The sequence below is a fragment of the Neolamprologus multifasciatus genome, chromosome 10 (genome assembly GCF_963576455.1).
Source record: "Neolamprologus multifasciatus chromosome 10, fNeoMul1.2, whole genome shotgun sequence".
Classification (NCBI taxonomy): Eukaryota; Metazoa; Chordata; class Actinopteri; order Cichliformes; family Cichlidae; genus Neolamprologus; species Neolamprologus multifasciatus.
The window spans coordinates 29,149,533-29,161,764 of record NC_140448.1 but is presented as its reverse complement, the minus strand read 5'-3'; the positions used below and the strand labels follow the sequence as shown (position 1 = coordinate 29,161,764).

The window sequence follows — 12,232 nt, the reverse complement described above, 5'->3', positions numbered from 1 at the left end:
TTAAACCAAGAAACGTTAAACATGGTGCCTTACTTTAACCAAAGAGATTCTGTAGAATAAGCCTAACCAGAGATTCATAATGTGAACTCTGGTCTCACAGTTAAGTGCCTTCATGCACACCTTCATTGCAAAAAGACATAAATTTTAGAAAACAAACTATCAGATTTTTTATGAGACGATGCTGCTTTTAATCTGACTTTAGTGTAAAATGTGGCTGTGTGTTACTGATTTGGTTTTGCTTTGCCTCCCTGATGACTCGAGTGAAGATGCATTACATTTACTGTCCGTAGCTGAAGCAGTCGTTGGTGGTTCGGACAATCAAACTACAGTCCTGCCTAAGTGCATCTTGAGGGCATTTCCAACCATGCTGGTAAGAGCTATCTGATTACGTTCCAATCAAAAGGACAATATTTGACCCATAATTGATGGACTAATATATTAACCCAAGCATTACTCCTCCACTGTCAGGCCTAGGTTTTCTCTCTGTATGGGTGTGTGTGGGAGAACAGTGACAGACATGGCGTCCGCTGACAGCCCAGCTCGGCCTTATCTGCTCTGCAGGAGTGACATTAGAGAACCACGAGGGGGGTAGAAGGGAGGGGGACAGGGGCTAGATAGAGAGGCACTGTAGAGGTGTGTGTGTTTCTCTTTTCAACGCACACTCTTAACAGCGTACTTCACTTTTATTTCTCCTCTTATGAGGCCCGGCCTCTTTCTGACACTGTGACCCCTTCAAATCTTCGCTGTTTTCAAACCAACAATACTACAATACTGGGGAAACGCTCCGTTGAGCTGCCATAAAATAAAGTGTGAAGCACCTAAAAAGATAAGAGCACATTTATTCACAAAATATTTCTTGGAATTTTTCTTCCCAACACAAACAAGAATGTAGTCAGAAGCCAAGAGACTAAGAGATTAAAGCCAACTCTGGGAAGCTGCAATCACAGTAATTTTAGAAGAAGCATTTTATTAAGTAGCCTAAAAACTGAAATGACAAAATCAAGTGGTTTCCTCCTGGAGTGAATGAGGTGTCTGTTAATGCGTCCTAAACATAAACTGTATATGAAAGATGGGCACAGCCTGTGGGACCACAAAAAAACCCCTAAATATTTGATTTTGGCCATCGACGTGAGTTTATAAGACCCAGGAGTGATCAAACAAATGAGAGGATGTTTAGCTAAGTATTCAGCACGATCAGATATCCTCGTGTTGGTGTTGTTCCCAGATCATCATACTAAAGGTTGTTCCAGGATCAACATTGCAAGTGACCAATCAGAATGTTGTGATGTCATACTTTTGCGACTTCGGGAAAAACCGGCGTAAAACAAAAAACTGTACTTAAGCTGCGAGAAACCGCCTTTGTCCGCCGATCAACGGACCCTAACCCTGACCCTAACCCTTTAATAAACACTAAGCAGAATTGATATTGTCCTTGCAACATTGGAATTTCATAAATGCACGAATGGGTTGGTGCGCAAAAGAATAACGTCACAATAATGTGATTGGTCACTTGCAATGTTGAACCTGGAACAACATTTTCATGATGATCTGGGAACAACACCAACACGACGATATCAGATCATCCAAGTATTCAGCTGATGCTAACTTGGTTACTAAGCTGCATTCACAAACTGTAGTAGCAGTACTAACTAAGTAGCATATTGCTAAATCCTGGATTGTCTGCACAGAAAGCCATAGAAATAATCACACAACTCCATTAAAACACTCTAAAGGGCACTGACAACACACATGCGGTTGAGAGTTTAAAGGTAAGAGCTAGCAAAGAGACTCATGCGATGTATAGGCCAGGTGTTGAAGGGAGACCTATCCTTAAAGGTGAAAAACCATTCTTTATACCAGGCTGTAAAGTTTACTTGGACATCAGAAGGTATTGTCTCACTTTTGGGGCCAACCTCAAGTGACCATCAGAGGAACTGATCAAGCTGTTGACACTTCTGCATTAGCTTGGGATCTGAACTACAAAGTGAATTCCACATACCCCGGGTATCTTCCTGTTATCTGGATTCTCTAACTCTAAGTGGATAAGCAATCACGTGAAGCTGGTTATCAACTCGATAAGTTAACCCAGGGTTTCCCTTGCACCTTCACATGAAAGGTGTGGCACTGGCAGCATGTGACCAATCACAATTATGGGCAAGTGTACTGGCAACAGAGGGTCTGATTTACAAAGAAAGAGAAAACCATAACATTGGAAAAATACGAAGAGGTTAAAGACATTAATACAGACAAGAAGTAACAAAGCTGTGGCACACAAAGAAGCGGTATGAGAGGAAAGCGTTTTGGTAAATAAGACTGGAAAAGAGCTACAATGTTAACAAAGTTTAGTCTGTTTGAAGCCTGAAGACAAGTTAAAAGATTTATCAATATCACAACTCTGTCATTAAGATATAAGAAAGTCTGAAGTTTGTATCCTTTCAGCTCTAGCTTTGGTGATGTTTAATGTTCTGAGAGGGAAAAATAAATTCAAATGTAAGTTCTGTCTATGTGGAAAAGACGGCAAGTATTCAAACGTAAGAGGGCCTTATTATTGTACCTGCTGCATGATTATATGTATAATACCAGCCATTCACAACATAGGAAAAATAGCTGTGGAGCAAACAAGGAAAGAGCAGAGGTTGTGGAGAGGCTGAATGATATGAGGGTTAGTGGAGGTGATGTAGGACGGAGAGATGACAAGGGCAGGAGGAATGAGGAGGGGCACCACAGGGAGAGGAGATGAAGTAAGAGAGTTGTGGGAATAAGATGAGAGCAAATGGCTAAGAATGAGTCATGAGACTGAATCTTGGGATGTGTATATATGCATATCAGTGCGCCTCAACAGGGCAGCAGGTGGATGTACCAAAACAACGCCTCTGGTAAAAACCTGACTTGTTACCCCCTCATTCTACTGAAAGTACCCTTAAGTATTTGTTCAAATATAACTATAATATACATGCAAATAAATACATTGAAATTCAATTTAATTACAGGGGAATTGTGCCCTTAGTCCCTTAGTTATTGTATTATTATTGTATTGTAGTGTTACTAAAACCTTTGATTTTTCTTTTAAGATTAGGCTTAATTCATATCTGAAAAGCATCCTCTGTGTCACTGCACAACACTTACCCTTCTGTTATTTTTTAATTTTATGCTCAAATCAGAAATAGGAATTTAAAAAAGGGGCCACAGCCTGGATTTAATGTGGGTACTGATTCAGTCCCAAGTAACATTTTCCAGATTTATGGTGAAGGTTAGATAACTTAGTAGAAATAACAATAAGTAAAAAGTTAAAAATAAACAGCAGGTAATGAGCTGAAAACCTCATCAGTGTAAGTCACACATGCTACACAGCACAAGCCTGACCACCACTCTGACTTCAACATTTTTGTTATCCGTCACGCCACATGGAAAAAAAATGGCATTAATGAAAAACATTAAAAAGTGCAGAATCATCTGCTATATACAGAATTTCTTTTCATTAAGCAAAGGTTAATCAGGTTATATTTGTCCAATACTTTGGTTTTTGGTCATATCACTACAAAACCAGTCACACACTCCTCAGCTCCAGCTAGACTTCTTGTGCCAGTGACATCATTGAGAGCAGTGCCTGAGCGCAAGACATGGGGGCAGCCAACACAGAACAAGGCAACCAGTTATTTGGCTGACACAAATAACAAAGAAGCACAACTCCCTTTGGGCAGGGGGAAAAAACAAGAACCCAAAACCATAAAAATGATAAGACTGCAAACAGGAAAGCTCAACACCAAATGGCAAGAGGCAAGACCAGACTGAAGGACTCATTACAGCACAAGAAGAAGGGAGACACAGTCAACCACTGGTGAAAACAGCAAGAGCAGAACAGGCAATCATTCAGGTGAGAACCAAAAACAGGAAGTAAAACTATGAGAAAACTAATCCATCAAAGTAAAACAGGAAGTAACCAAAACATACTGGTAAAAGAAGGCACTAAAAACTAAATATAACTGAATTTAGACAGGGGAACACAGATGGGACTAGCACATTGACCATGCAGAAGGAAGGGAGGGGAGTAAAGTAAAGTAAAAGTAAAAATAAAATCAAACCTGGAACCAAAATTTTAACCCAACAAAACTGGGACCATCACAGATTGCATGCTACCACACTAAATTAAGACAGTGAACACTAAAACTAATTTTCTCATTTGTCACAGCAGATGTTTGCCCGTCCCTGAGCTTGGTCCTGCCCGAGTTTTCTTCCTGTTAAAAGCGAGTTTTTTCTTCCCACTGTTGCCAAGTGCTTACTGATAGAAGGTCATTTGATAGTTGGAGTTTTCTCCCTCTTATTGTTAAGTTGTTTACCTGACAATCTAAATCACTTTAAGGTAACTGTTGTGATTTGGTGTTATATGAATAAAACTAAATTTATTTTAAGCATCTACGCAGGCTGACCTGACGATCACTGCAGAGGCTTTCATTTTCTTCACTGTTTGATTCACTCATATTCTACGTATTACTACTGCTGAGCTCCTGGATTTTCCCCATTACATCACTTTCATGTAATAATATTGTCCACTCATATGAATGAATAAATAATCTGTCTGAAAATAGTTGTGAAATAATAGGACATTCCAGAGAAATACGTTATGTCCTTAACAAGACTGCAGTCATGGAGCTGAGGCATTAGTCACGTACACCAAAGAGTTTATTAATCTTCAAGTTTAAAATTGCAAAGAAAAAGAATATTTCTCAGAAGATGTCTTGAAATGACTGCAAACACGTTAAAAGACAGGTAGCTTTTTTAAAAAAGACAAAAAAAAGATTGTACGTAAAAATACAGTAGCTAAATTAAATGTGAAAACATTTTTTCATGCCAAGCATATGTTGCCAGAGCAGGTCAAGGAAGGCTGTTAGCAGAAAGAGTTGAACTCGAGTGCAAACCACAGAGAGCAGCAGCAGCCACTTGTTTCCGTTTATTTCAGCTTCATGTTGTTTGTCTGATGGGCCGGACATCAAAGAGGGAACCGGCGTCTGAGACAGAGCGTTGTTGTTTTTCTTTCATTTTTCTTTCTTTCCTTAATTTTTTTTCTTCCTTGCCTATCTCTTTAACTCAGAGGAACATGGAAGCCGGGTGACCCTGGATGATTTATCAAGACATTTCTCTTTTTTTCCCCCTCCAGTTAAAGTGAATGACTGGTATGTAGAAAGACCCCGGAGAGTAACGGGAGCCCCCCTCGCAAGCTATTAGGCCTCCCTCCACCTCCCCCTGTGGAGAGAGGGTGATAAGAGAAAATTGAAAATGAAGAGGAAAGAGAGGGAGACATCTCTGTATCCACAGGCAGACCTCTTGTTCTCCTCCACTATCTCTTCTTCTTTCCCTCCTTTGAGCTTGATTAGCCGCCAAGCTTAAGAGGCTTGTTATCAACTTTGGAGACGATGGAAGTTCATCGGCCGCAGGGCTTGACTGATGGAGACTGGGATGGAGGCTTTTTCTGAGCATGTCTGTGTGGAGGAAATGGCGTATATCTTTTTGACTGATGTGGAGCCTAGGTAAAATGTGGTCAGCTCATTCGTATCCGGGACCGCAGGGACTCCAACATGTCTGCTGGCTGGTTCTCATTCGGTCATGACTTTAGTGCTGATCACAAAAAACGTTATTTTTGCTCAGGGTCACGGGCTTTTTTTTGTTTATTTAAAAGAATATTTAGAAAAGAAAAAGGAAGTTCATAATAGATGCAAATTCCCACTTTAAGGCTATAAGAGTCCTCTTATTGAATTTCTCCATGGCAATCAGTTAAGTGTTATTTTATCTTATCTCATTCACAGTGGGGGAGCAAAACTATTCATTCTAAAGTGAGGTGTCCAGATAGGTCCACGGCAGACGAGATCATTTCTCATTACCTTCGTAAAAAACATTTCATGTAAATTTTGGTTGGGTTTGGACAAATAAAAATACTTTTACATCGTTTATGCCCAGACATCCAGTTCAACACCCTCCCTATAAGATTAAATGATGGTTTAATGATGTCATACCAACTACCGTCTGTGTGTGTAGGAAACAACAGCTGTTACTTCATCACAGGAGCCCCCTAGTTTCAAACAGTCAAGTTAATGCTGTTGTATTTGTTTTAGATTTACTTTATACTACAGATGTTATATGATGCAAACATCAGCGATGGGGCCGTTATGTGTAAACTGGTGAAACTGCACTGTGAAAATCTCCATTTTTCACCTACTGTAAAACACCCGAGTATAAAGCTTGTCTAATTTAATATGATTAGAAAAAGGTATAGTTTTGGTTTTTAAAACAAAGCTTTGAAGCTCATGTCCCTGACTAGTTTTCCATCTTTACTGAAGTCAATAAATACAAGTTACACATCAGCATAGTTTACTGAACTCACCAGGATGTATTTTGGTATGCTTTAACATCTCTTTTTTACTATCTTCACAGTTCAGTTCAGTTTTATTTATATAATGCCAATGTAATATGTAGTGCTTTATACTGTAAGGTAAACATCCAACAGTATTAGAGAGAAAACACAATAATCAGATGATCAATCCTGTATATGAGCACTAAGCGAAAGTGGGAAGGAAGAACCTCCTATTAACAGGAAGAAAACTCCAACACAACCAGTTTCAGGGAGGGGCAAACGTGTCTGAACTGACTGGGGGTGAGGGGAAAGAAGGATAAAAAAAACTGGGCATACGTGAGGAGAATTGAAGCAAGCTAACCTAGCAAGCCAATTAATTTGGTATCTAACGGATCTTCCTGCAGTGATTAGCTGTTTATGTCCCTTGAATCAGACTGATTGGTTAACGTTTTTGGAATTGCCAAATTGCCCATACCAACATACCCGTGCGGGTGCACGGGTATGTTGGTATGGGTATATATATATCTGCAGGTTGTGTATCCTTTGAGGTGTTAATGGGGTTATTGAAAATGTGTATATGTATATACGTATGTATGGATAGATAGAAACATATATGTATATATATAAAAAAAAAATGAATAATAAAAAAAAATACACATGACATATAATGTAATTGCAAGGAGGTATTTTTGTAGTCTATTGATTACTAGATAGTGGAAAAGGGGCGGGATTAAATAAGCTTATGCTTCTTCCTGCTCCTTTTTGAACATGAAAGTTATTTGTAGTTGTGGTTGCTCATTTTCTTTTTGTTTTGCTTTGTTCATTTGTCTCTTTTAATTCTATGTTGTTGTACTTTTTCAACATGTTCAAAATAAAGATTCAATCAAAAAAAAAAAATCAATCAATTGTGTGGATTTGTGTATGTGCACTTGATTTTGTAAACAATCTGGTAAAATGGGAGAAAAATACGGATCCTAAAATACTTAAGAAACCTCTGAGAAACAGGAGTTTTAGAAGGTTTTTTTGTTTTGTTAAAAAACAACATCCAGTCTGGTAAATCTTGATAGTTTTTAGGCCATCTGAGAAATAAAATGTATATTTCAGGGAAAGGTATTGTTTTCATTCATAGTTCTGTTTCTCAGAATCTGTACAAGAAACAGAGGTGCGAGGTTGAGACCACTTCAGGATCCACCGCCAAACTCTAAGAAAGCCTGTGTCCACAGAGAGCCTGATTAAGTTCCGCTTTATGGGCATTATGTGGGACTCAAATAGTAAAATGTTACTCACAACCAAACCAATCATTTTCTGTCATACTTACCTCAGACTTTGGTGATTATTTAAGGAAAAATATTCCATGTTCGGGTCAGTCGCCATGTTCATTTTGAAAATGCCAGTGACTCAGCGTGTCCACTTATGTGTCTGGGTGAAAATTAAGAACAGACAAACCCGTAATCTTTAGTTCAGACTTTAAAACATCATGCATTACTTTGGAAATACTTACAGTAATATACTCTAGTGTGTTTATTCTCTTTTAATCCCTGTGCACGATAATATTCCCAGTTTCATCTTCCCTATATCATATTCTAACCTTCCTCGAGCCAAAGGACAAAACGTCCTGTGAATAGGATCTTTTTTGAATTTGCATCAACTTAAAATCACAGTGCAAATCTTTTCTTTTATGAGATAAAAGGGTTTTTCAGTGACCGTCCGCAGATATAAGACCTTCATTTGGCCCAATTCAAACTCACGTCACTCAAGTTATGAATAAAATATGAGAATCTATGCGATCAGAAGCAGTATCATCTCCAGTGTGTGACCTGACAAACATTGGCTCTTGGTGTTTTTTTGCTCCTCTCTATTTAAGTTCGTCCTGAATCTGGTTGAGGCCTCAGAGGGCGACAGGACCAATGTAAACATTCCCAGCCCTCAAAATCTGTCTGTCTGCTGGGGGTGATGCATCTGTCCAGCCCGTTTGTTTACTGGCCAAAGAATGTTAAGAATATAGGCTTCAGCCCTGTATGCATGTGAGTGTGCAAAAGCATGTCCATGTGACCGTGCACTTAAAATAAAGAGCGTGAGGAGGCCAGGGGGACACATGGCTGGGGCGGGGTCACGAGTTTTGTTTCCTTTTGTATCGTCTTAATGTTTGTAATGATCCAGTGGGATGTGGATCTGGTGAACATTGCACGCTGTTTAGTCTACCAATCACCACGGTGACAAAGAGTCTAGGTTTGGGGGTTGGAGGTGGAGGTGACTGAAAGTGGGGGCTGGTAGGTGGGGGTGGTAAGTGGTGTTGTGGTTCAGGAAGCGTACTCACATATATAAAAATACACCCAATATGCAGCAGCAGAGAGAAGTTGTCCTCGAATTGCGACGTTGTAAGTTTGCTTTTTGACTTCTCCGTCCACAGTAAGTGACATTACATTCAATTTAATGATGACGCCATAAAGACCTGTTTATAAACCAAAGGACTTAGCAACAGGCTTATGCAGTGTATCCTTTCATCCTATAGCAAGGTATAAGAAATACAAACACGATAGATGTTTGTGCAAAATCTTCAAGCTACTTTAGCTGTTTTTTAACAGCTGATTAAATTGTTAAGGCTGCGAGGGTGTTTTTGAAATTCGTTTTTAAGATGTTAAAACACAATTAAGGCATAAATATCCTCTAACAAACCACCAATGCAACATGGAGTCTTTAAAACCGATGTGGAGTTGAGGAAACTTCAGGAAACACAACAAGGGGCTCGGTTATGTTATGTACAAAATATCACTTCACCGAGGACAATGTGGACTGTGCGACTCCAACGAAAGCCCTCTATAAATGCACACACACACACGCACACACACATTAGCACCCGCAGAGCTGCTCTGGACAGTTTTAACTCCTGCAGACTCAGAAAGGTAATTCTGGTGAGCCTGCGCTCTCACGGTAACGGACATTAACTCTCAGATCTCTGGAAACATTAGAGATGTATTGGATGTAATACACATGTAACCAAAGCCTGGATTTGGTTTGAATTACTACTTTTGATTTGTATTATATTAAGCTGAATATAAACACTTATTGTCAAAGAGAATAATGGCAAATATGGAATCTCACAGCTTCAGAGGGATTTGAGACTTTTACACTAGGAGTGAAATATTTATTTTACTCCCAGGTTAATTAGTGCTTTGTTTTGTCTGGAAATATATTTGTACTCTACTATCGTACTCATATTTAATTAATTTTATTTCATATGTTACTATTGAGAAGCACTTTGGTGTACCTCTGGTCTTTAAATGTGCTATATAAATAAAGTACTGATTGATTGATTGAAGCTCAAACTTTGAAAACTTGCTAGAAATCTGCATAATAATCAGTCGTTACACTGTGATGCACTGAACATGACCTTCATCAAGCCTGATTGGTGCGCTCGATATCCAAAACTTGAGGCCAGAGACATTTATGTATATATAAATGCTGATCAGGCTTCTGAGAATCAAATAGAAAAAGAAATGTAAATGGAGAAATTATAGATAAATGTTAATAATTTTCTAGGTTTGTAGGTTGAGTTGCTATCAAATCAATGAATAATAACATGAGTTGATTTAAGCTATTTGAATATAAATTTACTTTTAAACAAAAATGTAAACAAAACCAAATAAAACCATATTACAATCAAGAGAAATCCAGTGAATATCAAACATTTTAATTACAATTTTATGAACCTCAAAAAGAGTGCAGCTCAAGCTAATATTAAAAAGTGTTTATTGTCTTTTTAAACTAAATTAATTAATTAACCATCCCTGGGATGAAACCAGACTTTAAGAGATGCTGTCAGACGCACCAAAAGAGAGAGAGACGGACATCTACACAAGAGTTATAGATCTTATTCACTTCTTCAATGAACCTTGAGATGCACTTAGAGGTTGTTTGCAGCGGCTATATATCAAGGCTAACAACAGTGTAGATCCTCTTCAGTGCACGAGCTTGACTCCCACTGCTGCCCACTAGTGGACGACAGATTCGGTATAAATGAAAAAGAAGGCCAAAGTTGGCTTCAGTAAATTTAGTGCTACTGTTTAATGACAAAAACATTAATAAATCTGGATTAAAAACTTTTTTTTTTTTTTGGAATCATGTATTTTGTTTATTTGGAAACAAAACAGGTTTTAATTGAAAACAGATTCTGTTACCATTCAGTAAACCTATCCTGTGGTCTTCAGCCCTCAGCATTACCTTTCTGTGTTCACTGAGTGTTAAAGCCCTCGTCCAATCTGAATGACAAGGTTCAGTAATCAAAGAATTAGTTAACCTTACCTCCCTTTCATTGAACTCTCCTCTGCTGCTACACCTCCCACCTCTGCCTTCTCTCATTTGTCTCTGTGTCACAGGCAAACGCGTGCATCCACATGTACGTGCACAGCACGGCCACACTTCTACAATGAATTCAAACAACTTTGCATTAGATGAGAAAATCTGGAAGATTGATATAGCAGGCAGAAGGTTAATATTGAATATTGTATGGCTTCTTCTTTCTTTACGTAATCATTTGTCATTTTTATCTGCTAGTACAATCACCTGTTGCATGATTAGATTTATTTAAAACACATATATCTGTTACTTAGCTGCTATTCTATGAATCGTGATATGAACAATACCCAAAGCCAGCCCACCCCACCAATGTAGCCCCGACCGTTGATTTAACACGCTGCTGTTTTCACTCTGAATGGTTAAGGGAGGAGGTCAGGGTGGCCGATCAGGTGCAACGAGTTACTTAAACACTGGAGACAGTTTCATGTTACTTTGAGTCGTGTAGATGAACTTACCTAAATTATGATTATACAAACAAAGCAAAAGATGTGCACAGATAACGAGCTCGAGGGATCGGTGTGACTAAAACTTCTTTCAAATTTATTGATTTTTGGTAAGAGATGATGTTGGTGAAAGACACTGATCCAAAATTTAAATCCTATGATGTTATAATGCAAAATGTAATTCAATACAATTAAAAAAATCTGTATCCTGATTACACAGGTGATCTGGTTTCACACAAAAAATTTTTATTTTATATATTTTTTATTTATATTGTTTCACAGTTTATGTTCCTTGTCTTAATCATTACCCCACAATTAATAGTTCAATTTTTTTTCCATCTGTCTGTGTGTGTCTACAGACTCCAGTACAAACAGCAAATATAATGATGTGTATATTATTTAATAGCATAGAATATGTACAACAAAATTGTGTCTTTTGTTTTTTTGTAGATTTATATAATATGTAAAATGTAACTGATGCCGTGTTCAGACATTAGTATCATGAGAAAACACTCGTTTTTTTTGCTTTTTGGTCATAAACAGGTGTATTGCTGGTGTACTCTTTTACTTTGAAAAGGATGTAAACTCACATTTCACGACAGATGGCACATGCTCTGAAGATACGAAAGCTACTTTAAAATAAGAAAGTAGTATAAAAGTATCAAAGATGTGGCTTCCTGTGTGGCTATCAGGGGAACTGCTGGAGCATCGAGTCTCCACCAGTTGAAATTATCTTGGGACATTTAAGACACTGTGAAAACCACCACACACACATACACAGCCCTGTGATTTTAATGGACACTGAGACATTGAGATAATTCTTGCCCTGCAAGCCCCTTTGCCCCCTGTTACCTCCCCTACACACACTCCGAGACACACACTCCCGCCGCATCATCACCAGCCTCTACCTATCCGTCTCTCCCTATCAGCTGCTCCCTGCTGCCGTTGTTTTGAGAGGTCAGAGCTGTTTGTTTGCTCGGAGGCCCATCGTCTGATAGCACGTCGGACTACGCCTCCCCCTCCTGCCTCATCTTAACCTTAGCTGTTATCAGCCGACTCCCCGGGCAACTCCAACCTTGTCTTTTAA

The 12,232-nt window shown here is 38.7% G+C and overlaps 1 long non-coding RNA gene across 1 annotated transcript; it reads right to left on the bottom strand.

Annotated features, from left to right (window-relative positions):
• Positions 1–4,662: 4,662 nt before the first annotated feature.
• LOC146510464 (uncharacterized) lies at positions 4,663–11,399 on the bottom strand. Its single transcript, XR_014876588.1, has 2 exons — positions 10,649–11,399; positions 4,663–7,765 (listed from the first exon to the last, which is right to left on the bottom strand). It is a non-coding gene; the product is annotated as an uncharacterized LOC146510464 (long non-coding RNA).
• Between the last annotated feature and the right edge of the window lie 833 nt (positions 11,400–12,232).